Below are 12,618 nucleotides of genomic sequence, written 5' to 3' on the forward strand. Positions count from 1 at the left end.
TATGGCACTAATCTTGTATGCAACGATACAATGGTCAGCCATTTTGTTAGCAGTATACACCCGTTGTGTGTCACGATCAGAAATTTAAATGTGTACAATGTTCATGTTCCACCTATAGGTAGAAATTGTGTAATGATGTTTCTTTTTCAAAAATAAAGAATGTGGAATATACTATTCTTATAATGCCTTCATTTTTTTTTTTTTTTTTTTTTTCTTTAAAACAAATTATACAGAAAAAAAATGCATTCAACAGATACAATTAATGTAAAACATTCATTTAATGTCACCTGTTTACATACAACACAGCATTTTCACGTGAGTCGAATAAAAGCCAAACACATGAATAGAAAATTTATGTAAAACACATTCATTTTATGTCACATGTTTACATACAACACTGACTTTTCATATAGTTGAATAAAAAGACACACCTCAAAAAAAACACACCCTCAATAGAATAAAAACAAAAACAAAATGAATGAAAACACATCAAATAGAAAACACCCCTCTCAATAGAATAAAAACAAAATAAAAATAGGTTTTTTAAAAAGTAAAATATAAAGTAGTGTAATAATAGAAATAGGTTTTTTAAAAAAGTAAAATATAAAGTAGTGTAATAATAGAAATAGGTTTTTAAAAAGTAAAATATAAAGTAGTGTAATAATAGAAATAGGTTTTAAAAAAAAAAGTAAAATAGAAAATAATAAAAATATGTTTAAAAAGTTAAAAAAAAAAATAAAGTAGTGTAATAGAAAATATAAAAGATTAAAAACTAGACCAGCGAGTCTTAGCAATGGGTGGTGTAATACTAAATGTTCTAGGAGTACTAGTTGCTCGTAAAGCAGATGGTGTACCATGTGTAAATACAGGGGCCATTCTTATTGCTCTAGGAGTGCGAGGGGTTCGTGGAACAATCATAGGCGTTTGTGTATTAGTTTCAGATGATGCAACAGTTTTAAAAGCCTCAATAGAACAGCGTACCCTCGTGTTTGGGATTACGGAGAGTGGCACAACGTTTTTAAAAATATGTTCCACCCTTTTGGTCTAGAGTGTTCTGGAACATTATTATGGGTTGTGACACTTTTCAGCAGATCATACAGATGACTTCCAGGCACATTCTTATTTTCAACAACTATTTCCCCTTGATTTGTCCAAGATAACTGGTCATTGTGTCGGGATAATGAAGCCAATATGTATTCTGCATTTCTTTTATTTCTTATAGGCATATGTTTCAACACTTCTGTCTTTAACATATTTTCTTCTTCATCTTTTGAATCATCCTTTGAATCAACTTCAGGTATTGATAATGTAATCACACTTTTCTCGCGTTCACCCTGTTTTATCATGACTAAGTACCGCTGTAGAATACTGGAATATCTTTTAGCTTTTTCATATACATCAATGTCAGGCTGTTTCAATATATCACTCATGGCTCGGTCCAATTCACTTTGTACAGACTGTCGAGAGATACATTTGAGGAGTCCGTTGTTTGAGGAGGTTGTAATGCCACTAATTGATTTTGTGGAACCAAAAACATTTTCTGCGTGTGTTCCATCTCAATTCCTGTTGATAAGACTTGCTATGAATGGGATAGCGGCCCCCAGTAGAGGCAGTAGAAACCCACCCGTTTGATTGATTGTCTTTTTTTTTTTAAATGTTTAACTTTTTTATCAGCTATTAGTCTAATAACTTTCTTCTTCTTCTTTAACAGTTTGTACTGATTATTAGACAGTGGTATGTGGCCTCTTAGGACGTTCAAAGCTATTTCACAAAGCGCATTGATAAAGTCTGGACTAGCGTTGCTCACAATGACACCTCTCGCTCTGGGTGACGCCTTATGTAGCATGTCTAACAATGTAAAATTCCTCTCCATTCGGCTTGACATTATTACACCTTTTTTCTAGGAACATATACAACCTGCTGGGGGATATCAGAGCTGTTCTGAGTCTTAAAATATCGGGGTTGTGGATTTATAATCTATCAATAGATAGCCAAAGGTGTAACTAGTGGCGTCTTTAAAAGCCTCTAAAAATATTTAGAATTTCCGGGGAACATTTGCCGTGCCAGCAAGCTTATTTGATGTTGATCTCTAGCATTTTTGAAAATAATCATATAGTTGGTGTTCAAACTGATTGTGCGACTAGCTTTACCTTGAATAAACAGATTCTGCACTAAATATATACAACTAAGACGTCGGTGATGGACATACTGTGTGAAAACTTTTGAACTTCCAAATTATCACAGGCTTGATTCATTAAATCGTCTATAATGAGCAAATTATTCTTAGTAGTAGGCAAGAGTGCCTCGTCATAGAACGATTCGGGAGACCTTGTACAAAATTTATATTCACCGTTTTAAGCAATTGATCGTATATTGGTTGCCAGCATGAATAGATGTATACTATGTTATCAATTTTTGTGAAATAACAGAGGACATGTTTTCAATAATGTCTTTGACAAAATATGTTTTCCACAATTCGAAGGACCACTGATAACGAGGCTAAAAGGGTGTTGAAGCCTACCATCAAATCCTGAAACATCCCTAGTAGCCATAAGGGACGGTTGTATAGTCTTGGAGCACACGTCGTTTGTTGTAAACAACCTGTACTTTCCTTGTCAAGGTGTCGTTTTTGAGATGGAACTGTTTTTGTCGCGCTTTATTGTGAATGCTGTTGTGGTCAGGCGGCTAGGATGCTGCTGGTTGGTCACAAAGGATTGAACAAGACCAATTAACGATTCATGTGTAACCACTTTGGCATTTGAGGCATTAAGGGTCACACCCTTGCATTTAACTTGTGTATTTCCTTGAGCAGTCCTATAAGCATAGCATTTAGGACCCCCGGAAACAAACTCCGTTATATAATCTTCGTTAGGAGCCCCACAGACTTGAGCGCTATTTAGTTCATCCGTTAAATCACCAAGATAAGGCCCTAGAGGTGGGATCCACTCGCCGTCTCTGCTTGTGAACAAAATGCTGTCAGTATCCACATATAAAATACGTTCCTGCAGTTTATCCAACAAATCATATAGCTCCATGCGAGCGTAGGCGGTGGTCATGGCTCCTATAAAAACATTCACATCTTTTACTCTGGATGCTTCACCATCTGTGTATCTCCACTGGACAATCGCTACTTCTGGTGAGATGAATGAGAACTGGCGAACATCAAAAGTGTCGCTGAACATGAGCTGTGTGAAGCGGGATGGTTCTGTTATGAGCTCAGCAGTAGTCATATTATTTCGCATGGCGAATTTTCCCCAAAGACTATTCAGAAGCAGTTTATTTGTATGCCTGACAGCTTTGTTAAAACATATCTTGGCGGATCAAGGCGAATGCCTTCATGTGCATAATAGTCATCTATGTACTTTTGTTTTTCGTCTTCCGTCTTGATATGTCCAGGGTATCCTGAAGCTTCCTGCTTACGTTTAAGAAATGTTTTAACATAGGCTTTAAAAAGCTGATCAGTTTTTTCTGGGAAATGCCAAACTTCAGCAATGGAAACAATCTTGTACCCTTTTCTCACGGCTTTCTGTAATTCAAACGTCACCCAAACGCCAGACAACCACCGTTCTTGATCGTTATGTGTGCAAGGTGTTGTTTGATTCATCTGAACAGCACACGCTGCACATAGGGGAACATCAGTTTACCGTTACAGTGGTAGGGCAACACAGGGTGATACAGGCCTCTGGGGGTGCTACTGTACATTTCACAATGCCAAAGTATGCGTTTATGTCATCAAAATCCTTGTGTATTATTTGGGGTGTCCTATTGGATAATCTCTTTTGGACTGAACAGTTGGGTACAAACTTGTGAAATCATAGTATCTGATCTTTTCATCATTTTCTACCTTGTGGTACAGCTTCATTGCATTTGTGCGGCCTCCAAAGAGGGATTCTCGTGGATTGAGGCGCCCTGGTTTTCATATGTTAACATGAACTCCTTAACGTCAGGGTTAGTGTCCACAGCCTGTCTCCAATCACATTCCACATCACCACAACTTTCAGCTGATGCTTATTTTTTAGAACAGCCACTCTGTTATGGAACTCCGAGCGCAGCTCACCCTGTGTTTTTTTTTTTGTTTTTGGCGAGAGGATTGACTTCACCTGGCGCATAGCACTTATCACAGCCGTGAAAGAAGCAGCCATTAAATTCATAACACGTGTGTGTGTCTTCACAATAGCCATCTACAAAGAACTGACCGAATGACTTTTCACCTCTGTTCAGAGCATGTTGTATGTCAAGGCCCTCTCTGTCTGCAACATACTCAAGCCACTGTATTGAAACATCAGAACATGTCTTGTTTTGCCTAATGTAGGCACCTTCGTATGTCAGAGCAACAGTGTCTTTGGGAAGGAACAGCGTTTTAAATACACCCATACACGAGGAAGCCAATGTAGCGTATGCAAACGGGTCTAGGCCTGTGCACTCGTGGAAGGCCTCTCTGTATATTTTGCATGCTTTAATCAAAACCGTTACATCGTTAACACAATAGCTGCGCAGCTCTTTTCGAAAGTCAAAAGGGGTGTCGCGGACCGTATCGTACCACTCCATGAACGTTTTCTTAGAGGTGTCACTCATAGCATCATAACCATATAGAGCTGGTGCAGGATACGGTCCAATATAATTCTCATTCTCTCGCTTGTTAAATTCATGGGGAAGAATCCTTTGAGAAGATCTGAGAACCCCATTGCTGCGGAGTTTTAGACAGAGCCATAGGGATAAAACTGAGCGAATCGATCAACGCTGATTGAAAGTAGAATCGATCATCAGAAGCACCCTAGAACCGCGCATAGTAATAGTTGGACAAAGTTTCTGACTCACCAGATACTCTAAAACTATATAACTGTCAAAACCTGAAGCATTGTGTGCTATAAAAGTATAGCCTTTGTATTTCTCCTGTCTGTAGTTCTGAATGAATGATGATGCGCGCTTAATTTGTTGTTTCGTAGCAGTTTTTTTTGCCCGATCCATATCCATAATGCATACAAAATTAGCTTCATGACGCCCACATTGATAACGTGTTTTGAAATCGTAAAGAGATACTTATCACTACTTTCTTTGCGTTCTACGGGTTGTATATAGCAAGAGTGCGTAGTAGCACCTAAAGGCTCTCTACAATGTAGGCATTTAGGTTTTTACAGCTGTGTGGATTTTTCGACACACGATATGTTCGTGACAGGACTTGCAATATTTGTTTGTATTGCACGGTATAAGCCCGTGTTTCCCATTGGGTTTTTATGGTTTTCAAAACACTGTTGCGATTTGCATGTCGTCTACAGTCTCTGCATTTAATGGTCTTGTCAGGTATACAAGCAGTGTAACACACATTACAATCCCAACTACAACGGTGCCCCAGAGGGTTCTGGTAGGTCTTGTAACACCCCTACATAAGCGTAAGGCGCCCCAAAAAAGCCGTTTTATTTCGATGAGATAATAATGCTCGTCATGCAAATACAACCACGCTGTTTTCACATCGGGTTTGTCGTGCGTTTTGAAGATTGTGGGTTTTTACAGCCAGCTACATGATGGAATATCACAATTTTCATTTTCAAATGTTTCTGAAATCTGTCAACATCAGAGAACGAAACTTTATGTGTGTAGTCAAACCCAAATCACTATGCAGCTGCTTGGCATAATTCATCTTCTCATCATCGACAATCTGCTGTTTACATAATGTGCCAGGCAGAGAGAAAAGCAGAGATTGTCGTTACCCGCGTTATTCTTGGGATTATACAAAGCATTACCTTTTACTGACAATATTTGATCGTAACCAATGCTTCCTAGTTTTCGACGTCCCCCACCATTCCCTCCCGACATATTGCGGCGCTATTGTCACAATTAATTCTAAAGAGTCTTGGTCAGTGAATTATCGTTACTCTGCATCGCCTGTGCTACTTGCTCCAGAAATGTGTCTGTGTTATAGCCATCGCTTGAATTCAACATTGTTTGGATAGGGACATCTACGGCGGGACCCCTTAACTCAACATTTAAAACACTGTCCTGTGTTGCATTACCCAACGCCCTCTCTATTAAACCTGTTAGGGTGCTATACACCCTTTTAGGAACACTACCAATATCCGTCAAATCAATATTTCGCAAGTCAACATCTTGACGAAATTCAGCAACATTAAAAAGGGGTATCTGTCTGGATGTTATTTCAGATGTTACCTTAGAAACCCGCCCGCACCACACTGCACACTACCCTGAGGATTTTCTGAGGGTGATGGAGGGGTCTATAAGCGCTTGTGGACGGTTGGGGACCAGTCTGCTCATCTGTACAAGATCGTTTTGAGGGCTGAACACTCGGAAAACATGATGGTCTCTTATTACTCTGATCTATGCCTGTGGGGTCTGTATTTGATGATTGTGTAGAGTCTGTATTGGCCTGTGTATTGCTGGAATATACGCTTGAAGGACCATTATGTGACAACTGCGCAGGAGCAGGTCTATCTGATGTGTGTGTTTTCTCACTGTTGCTTTCACTAGGTCTAGCGCGAGGCATAGATCGGGCCCATGCTTGAATATTTTTGCATGCATTGCACACAATCGTGCAAAATCCTGAGGATTGTTTACTGCTCTTGTGTAATCGTCCTTGCGGCCATTCTAGTTCCTCATCAATACGAGCATCACACTCCCCTAGGGGTTCAGATTTTTTTGTTTTTTTGGGTGGGGATGACATTTTTTTTTTTTTTTTTTTTTTTTTTTTTTTTTTGCACAAACTATAGACTGTTTTAACACTTTTTTTTTTACTGCGGTGTCATATTCATTGTGTTTTTAAGGCATACTATCATAGGATCAAGCATTGAATTGAGAGAGCTGACATGAGAGGCAATAGCTGTGCCAAAGCCTGTGACCATATCAACCAAATGCGTGTTAGCTCTGGCCTGAATGGCTAGCGCAGTTCCAAAGTCTGTGACCAAACCGGTCAATTGTGTGTTAGCTGTTTGCAAGACATCTAATTTATTCATAAGACCATTGTTTTGTTTTCGTAATTCGGCTAATTCTGATTGTATTTGTTTATAAGGGTCAGCGACTGCAGGTTGTTGAGGGGATGTGTTAATCTAATACTCAAAAACTCTGCACTCTGAAGTAATGTTAACTGCTCAGGACCTCCTAGTGCCCCACCTTGTTCAAACCGATTGTTAGTAATATAATTAGGTACTGCTTGCTTATCAAGGAATGGAACGTTAACCTCTAATACATTTACAGGAGTGGTTATGGCGGTATTAGCGCTGTTACACTTTTATCTGCCACAGTTATAACAGAGGTGTGTGGTATACAGCTGACATAATCGGTGCCTTCCTCGGTGCTATAGATACAGTTAAAGAGGTATTCACCTACATTATATTCAGGGCCTCCTGCAAAGCAGCCTGACACGGTTGGTGGGGTGTAAGCTGTGTTGCTGTTAGTCCAGTGTCTTCAGACTCTTCTCCCGTAGCTCCCGATTTGTCTGACGTGATGTAGGGACGGGTGCTGTTAGCTCTGTGTCTTCAGACCCTTCGCCTGTAGCTTCACGATTTGTTTGGCGTGATGTAGGGGCTGTCGCTGTTAGTCCGGTGTCTTCGGATACTTCGCCTACTTCTATGGCATGGATTGTCTAGAGGTATAACAAAATATTTTTGGTTAAATAAAGACACACACACAAGCACACACACACACACACACACAACACACAAGCACACACACAAGCACACACACAACACACACACACACACACCTCATCAGATGTCTTTTGTTCCCTCTCAATGGAGACACTTGGTGGCTGGTAGGGCGTTGGTGTACTAGACGACGACCGATGCAAGGACTCCAAGTCTTTGCTTGCCGTTAGCTGCTAAAACAAAGGAAAAAGCCTTTTTAACAATATATACATTTTATTTAAAAATCTTTTATAACACAATGTAAATATATTCTGCTAGCTACAAATCGTTTCTCACCTCTGCAGTGGTGTTAGGAACACCGATACAGTGTCTGGGTAAGGCGTGTCTGGAACAAAGGAATGGCTTCTTCTTTTTTGGGCGGGGAAACAGACCGTGTATGGCTTCACAGGCTGAAATCAGCATTAGATTAGAAAATAATCTTTTTTTTTTAAATACAACACGCTATTTTACTGTTTTCCTTTTAAACTCACATCAATAGATCTCTTCCTAGATCTCTTCTTAGGCTTGTGTGGACATACGTATCTGCTCCACGGGGGTGACTGTGTGAAATCGTCCTCAGGCGTCAAATACAATGTAACTAAGTCTTCCGTCGCCTTTAGTTGCTAAAACAAAGGAAAAAAGCCTTTTTAAAAATATATACATTTTATTTAAAAAGCTTTTACAACACTATGTAAATATATTCTGTTAGCTACAAAAGGTTTTCTCACCTCAGCTGCTGTGTTACTATCATAAGATACAGTGGCCGGGTAAGACGAGACCGGAACAAAGGAAGGGATGCTACTTTTGGGCGGGGAGACCCGGTCGTGTATGGCTTCACAGGCTGGAATTAGCATTAGATTAGAAAAAATTTTTTTTTTTTTTTTTTTTTTTTTTAAATACAACACGCTATTTTACTGCTTTCCTTTTAAACTCACCTCAATAAATTGCTTCTTAGGCTTACGTTGGCGAACGTTAGGCGTAGCAGCTTTCACAGAGAGGGGCATGGAAGCACATGGTCTTTCAACAGGATTGATTTCAGCCACATGGGAGAGGCGTAGTAGCCCTCGCCCTTGCGGATCCTTTGTTCAGGGGCTGATTGTCTAGACAAAGAATATATATATATATATATATATATATATTAGATGGCTACAAACACAGTGATAAATTAAACAGTAATAAATATTACATACTGAAAGAGATAAATAAACCGTAAATACCTGTTTGCTGTGTTCTTATTCCTTATTAGAGTGGCCTTTGGTTTAATGTTCTGGCGTGTTGGGGTCTGTAGGAATGGGCTACACGGAGCTTTTTTAAAAACAAAAACAAAATGAATGAAAACACAGTACTAAATCAATTAATGCTGTAGTGTATAATATATTTATAAGTTTTTTACCTTGTGGTTTAATAGTTTCGTCAACTAACACAGCCACGTTATCCCAGCTCTTTGCACGATCACCTAATGATGCAAACTACATTATAACACACAAAAAAAAAAAAACGTTTTTAAGTCACAAATGTCTGAATGAATTAAATACCTTACAATAAGCTTCTTTTTATTTTATTTTTTTTAAATATACTCACCAAATGCAGCCATTGCTGTAGAACCGAATCCTCTTTCTTCAGAGGACTTTGTTGAGAAAACGAGGGAAAGTTTTAGCTAGCCACGTAGCTACAAAATGCAGGTAAAAAAGTGAGCAGACCCCGTCTTGAAACAAGGGGTTTTAAACACCACAAACCAAACCCCTTTATGACGATTTAACACTCACAACAAAAGACCCCACATTTACAAGCTAGCTACTGGTCTAACACGACTTTTCTTTTTTTTTTTTAACACTAGCGTCATGTGGTACAACCCACCAGCATTACGAACACACGATCAAAGTTTTAGCTAATTCATGAATGACTGAATGAATTAAATAGCTTTGAACATTCTTAAACACAAGCTTTACTTACCACTTGTAGGTAGCGATGAAAAAACTAATCTGCGTTGCTTGCACCAAGAAGAATTAAAAAGTGAAACTCCAGAGGGCTTTTGATGTGGAAAAAACGTGGAAACAAGCTAGTTACCAGACTAGCTAAAAAAAAAACATCTAAAAAAAGAGCTAAATAGCAGTAAACAAAAGGCTAAAGAGGGCACTGCTGAGAAACGATCCCTAGTTGTTTTTCACCAAAACATAAGACAAACTCCAGATGGCCTTTTGTTGCGGAAAAACGCAACGTGGTAAAAAGGGTGCTACAGGTACTATGAAATCTGTGAGAATACGCCTCCGCTCAAGTGCACCAGACCCCTGTAGTGGTGAAGCGGCCACCCGCACTACATACGTCACCACGTTCGCGAAATGCGCTCCCATATTCGACCACTAAATGGCTATCGCGGGTGTTCCGACATTCGACCGCTGAGTCATCACATCCGCTAGAGGCGCACGCAGCATCGACGACGGGATGCGCTCCCATATTCGGCCGCTAGATGGCACTCGCGAGTACCAGCAACGATTAGATGCAATACCACATTCGGCCACTAGATGGCGCCCGCGGTGTGACGACGTTCGACAGCGACGTCATTACGTTCGCGGTATGCGCATAAACCGACGATTAGATGCACTACCATATTCGGCCACTAGATGGCGCCCGCGAGTACCAGCAACGATTAGATGCAATACCACATTCGGCCACTAGATGGCGATCGCGAGTACCAACGGGCACCCGCGACGTTACATGCACGCTCATATGACCAGATTACAGGGTGGGTTTGCGCGTGCGTGTGATGACGTCACACATGCACGCGCAAACCCGCCACCTTTATACTACTGATTTTAAAGGCTTATTATGTACAGAACACCTGTTGTGTGGCTGATAGTTATGTTTAGAAGTCAGAGAGACTAAATCTGTTCAGGTTATGGATCATCTACAGTCTGTTGTTAATTAAAATCAGCAACAGATCACATGTAGAGAATTTTGACAGCTACTCTGTCATAATAAAATCAACTGGAGACTGTGTAGGAGCTGATATATGGGTATAATAACATTTTATTAAATCGGAATTGAACCACAGTGTTTGTGTCACTTCCTGTTCATCCTGAATGCTGCTGGAATCAGCTGGAAAACTGTCCGACTTGAGAGCGGATTTTTGTCACCGCCCCCCGCTGCTGCCGCCTGCTCTCGTCTACTTTACAGGCGAGGCACAGTTCATCTCAAACGAGCCTAATGTCGGCGCATCCACATGACGCAAGCCTTCGGTGATCGCGCATCACTTGAGCTGTTGCGCACAAATATTGTACCACCATTTTGTAAACATAGCCATACTGAGAAATACAGAGAGAGTTTTGTTGAGCTGATAAGCTTAATTAGCTTTGTATAAACTCATTTGGCAATGACTTGAAAGTAACTGACGTTCATTAATATAAAATATTTGTGCACTATAGTTTTATAACATTGAAACATTGCTATAGATAACTGTAAAGGAATATGAGAAATAATTTGCATTAAAAATGACATTAACGGGACTTCCGGTGGCTGCCTGACGAGATGCGCGTGTAGTTCTGAGCTCCGTCTCAAAAGTCCGATAATATACGAAATATCCTGCAATTCAGAAACTATTCTAGTTTAAATTACGTCTAAGTTTCGCTACAAAATGTTGAGCGGGAGAGGAGTGAAGAATAAATCGTCTACGGACGAGACAGCGAGCAAAAAGAAAGTTTCGGGACAAGAACCGGATGATGATTCAAACGCAGCCATCTTGTTAACAATCCATGAGCAAGAAGAAAGGCTAACTGGAAAAGTTAAGTTGGCTGTGAGACAGGCAGTCGAGGAAATACTTGCCGGTGAAATCCAAGCCCTGAAAGCTATGATTGAAGCCTGCAACTCGGCAGTAAACAAACTCAGCGAGGATATTATACGGCAAGCCGAGGCCGGTAGAAAGCTGCAGGGGAGGCTAGATGCTACATCGGCTAACATCAGAGCGGTGAAACACGATGTGGGTGATCTCCAGAAGGAGCTACTGAACCTCCGCCAGAAAGCCGCTGAGATCGAGGACAGATCACGGAGGTCTAATCTCCGACTTGTCGGCCTGCCAGAGTCCGCAGAGGGTGAAAATGCCATCCGATTTTTGCAAGATAACTTGCCCATGTGGGTCCCCTCCCTGGCCGGGGAGAAGATTGAAATTCAACGGGCTCACCATATATTCACCACCCAGGACAGGACCGGCCGACCGCGGACACTCATCTTCCGGCTACTTCGTTACCAGGATAGGGAGAAAATTCTCAACGGAGCCAGAGCCCTTTCGGCCGCGCCTACACACCAGATATCCAGCGAGGGGCGGACATTGGCATCCAGGTTGCTGTTTTTTCCTGATTACAGCAACGATACCGCGCAGAGGAGAAAAGCCTTTGACGCGGTGAGAAAACAGCTTGCCAACAGAGGTCTGCGACCGTTCCTGAGATATCCAGCAACCCTGAAAGTTAGACACTACGGCTCGCTGCACTTTTGCAGATGCGGAGACATTTATGGTGATGCTTGACCGGAACCCTTGCTTAGCATCCAGTGAAGCCGATACCCCCCGCGTCTTTTTCTCCACCACACCGGATGACGAGGGACCCTCGGCGGATACTTTTCCCGCTCCAACTTGACCTGAATAGCAGGTTACTTAAGGTTTCACGCTGCTTACTCCCCTCTCGACTGCTCTGAATATCTGATCTCAGTTTACTTGAAAGAGTATAATTTATTAGGCTACCTCTTAATACTGAGTAAATTACTTTAGGAATTCAACTCGGGTGAATGTAGACTGATTCTGAGGAGAGAACTTGATTAGAACCCAATTTTGCTTTACAAATGAATGGTTATTAGGTTAAAGTTAAAGTTTCTGATACCTATACGGACTCGGACAGGGGACGTGTATCGCTGTTGAGAGCCACAGTTAGTTGATAAGAAAGCCTTTTTATTTTATTTTCTTCTCCATCCTAAGAGACCATTTATCATCTCTTGCGGA

General features: G+C 40.9%; 2 long non-coding RNA genes across 3 annotated transcripts; both read right to left on the bottom strand.

Annotated features, from left to right (window-relative positions):
• Positions 1-7,444: 7,444 nt before the first annotated feature.
• On the bottom strand, positions 7,445-7,954 carry LOC114569753 (uncharacterized). Of its 2 annotated transcripts, none has more exons than XR_003694425.1 (3): positions 7,932-7,954; positions 7,715-7,825; positions 7,445-7,594 (listed from the first exon to the last, which is right to left on the bottom strand). It is a non-coding gene; the product is annotated as an uncharacterized LOC114569753 (long non-coding RNA). The 2 variants fall into 2 exon arrangements; XR_003694424.1 differs by having other exon boundaries at positions 7,715-7,828.
• Positions 7,955-8,695: 741 nt separating this feature from the next.
• On the bottom strand, positions 8,696-9,664 carry LOC114570433 (uncharacterized). Its single transcript, XR_003694509.1, has 5 exons — positions 9,588-9,664; positions 9,216-9,261; positions 9,028-9,103; positions 8,852-8,939; positions 8,696-8,734 (listed from the first exon to the last, which is right to left on the bottom strand). It is a non-coding gene; the product is annotated as an uncharacterized LOC114570433 (long non-coding RNA).
• Between the last annotated feature and the right edge of the window lie 2,954 nt (positions 9,665-12,618).

Source organism: Perca flavescens, chromosome 15, assembly GCF_004354835.1.
Source record: "Perca flavescens isolate YP-PL-M2 chromosome 15, PFLA_1.0, whole genome shotgun sequence".
NCBI lineage: Eukaryota > Metazoa > Chordata > Actinopteri > Perciformes > Percidae > Perca > Perca flavescens.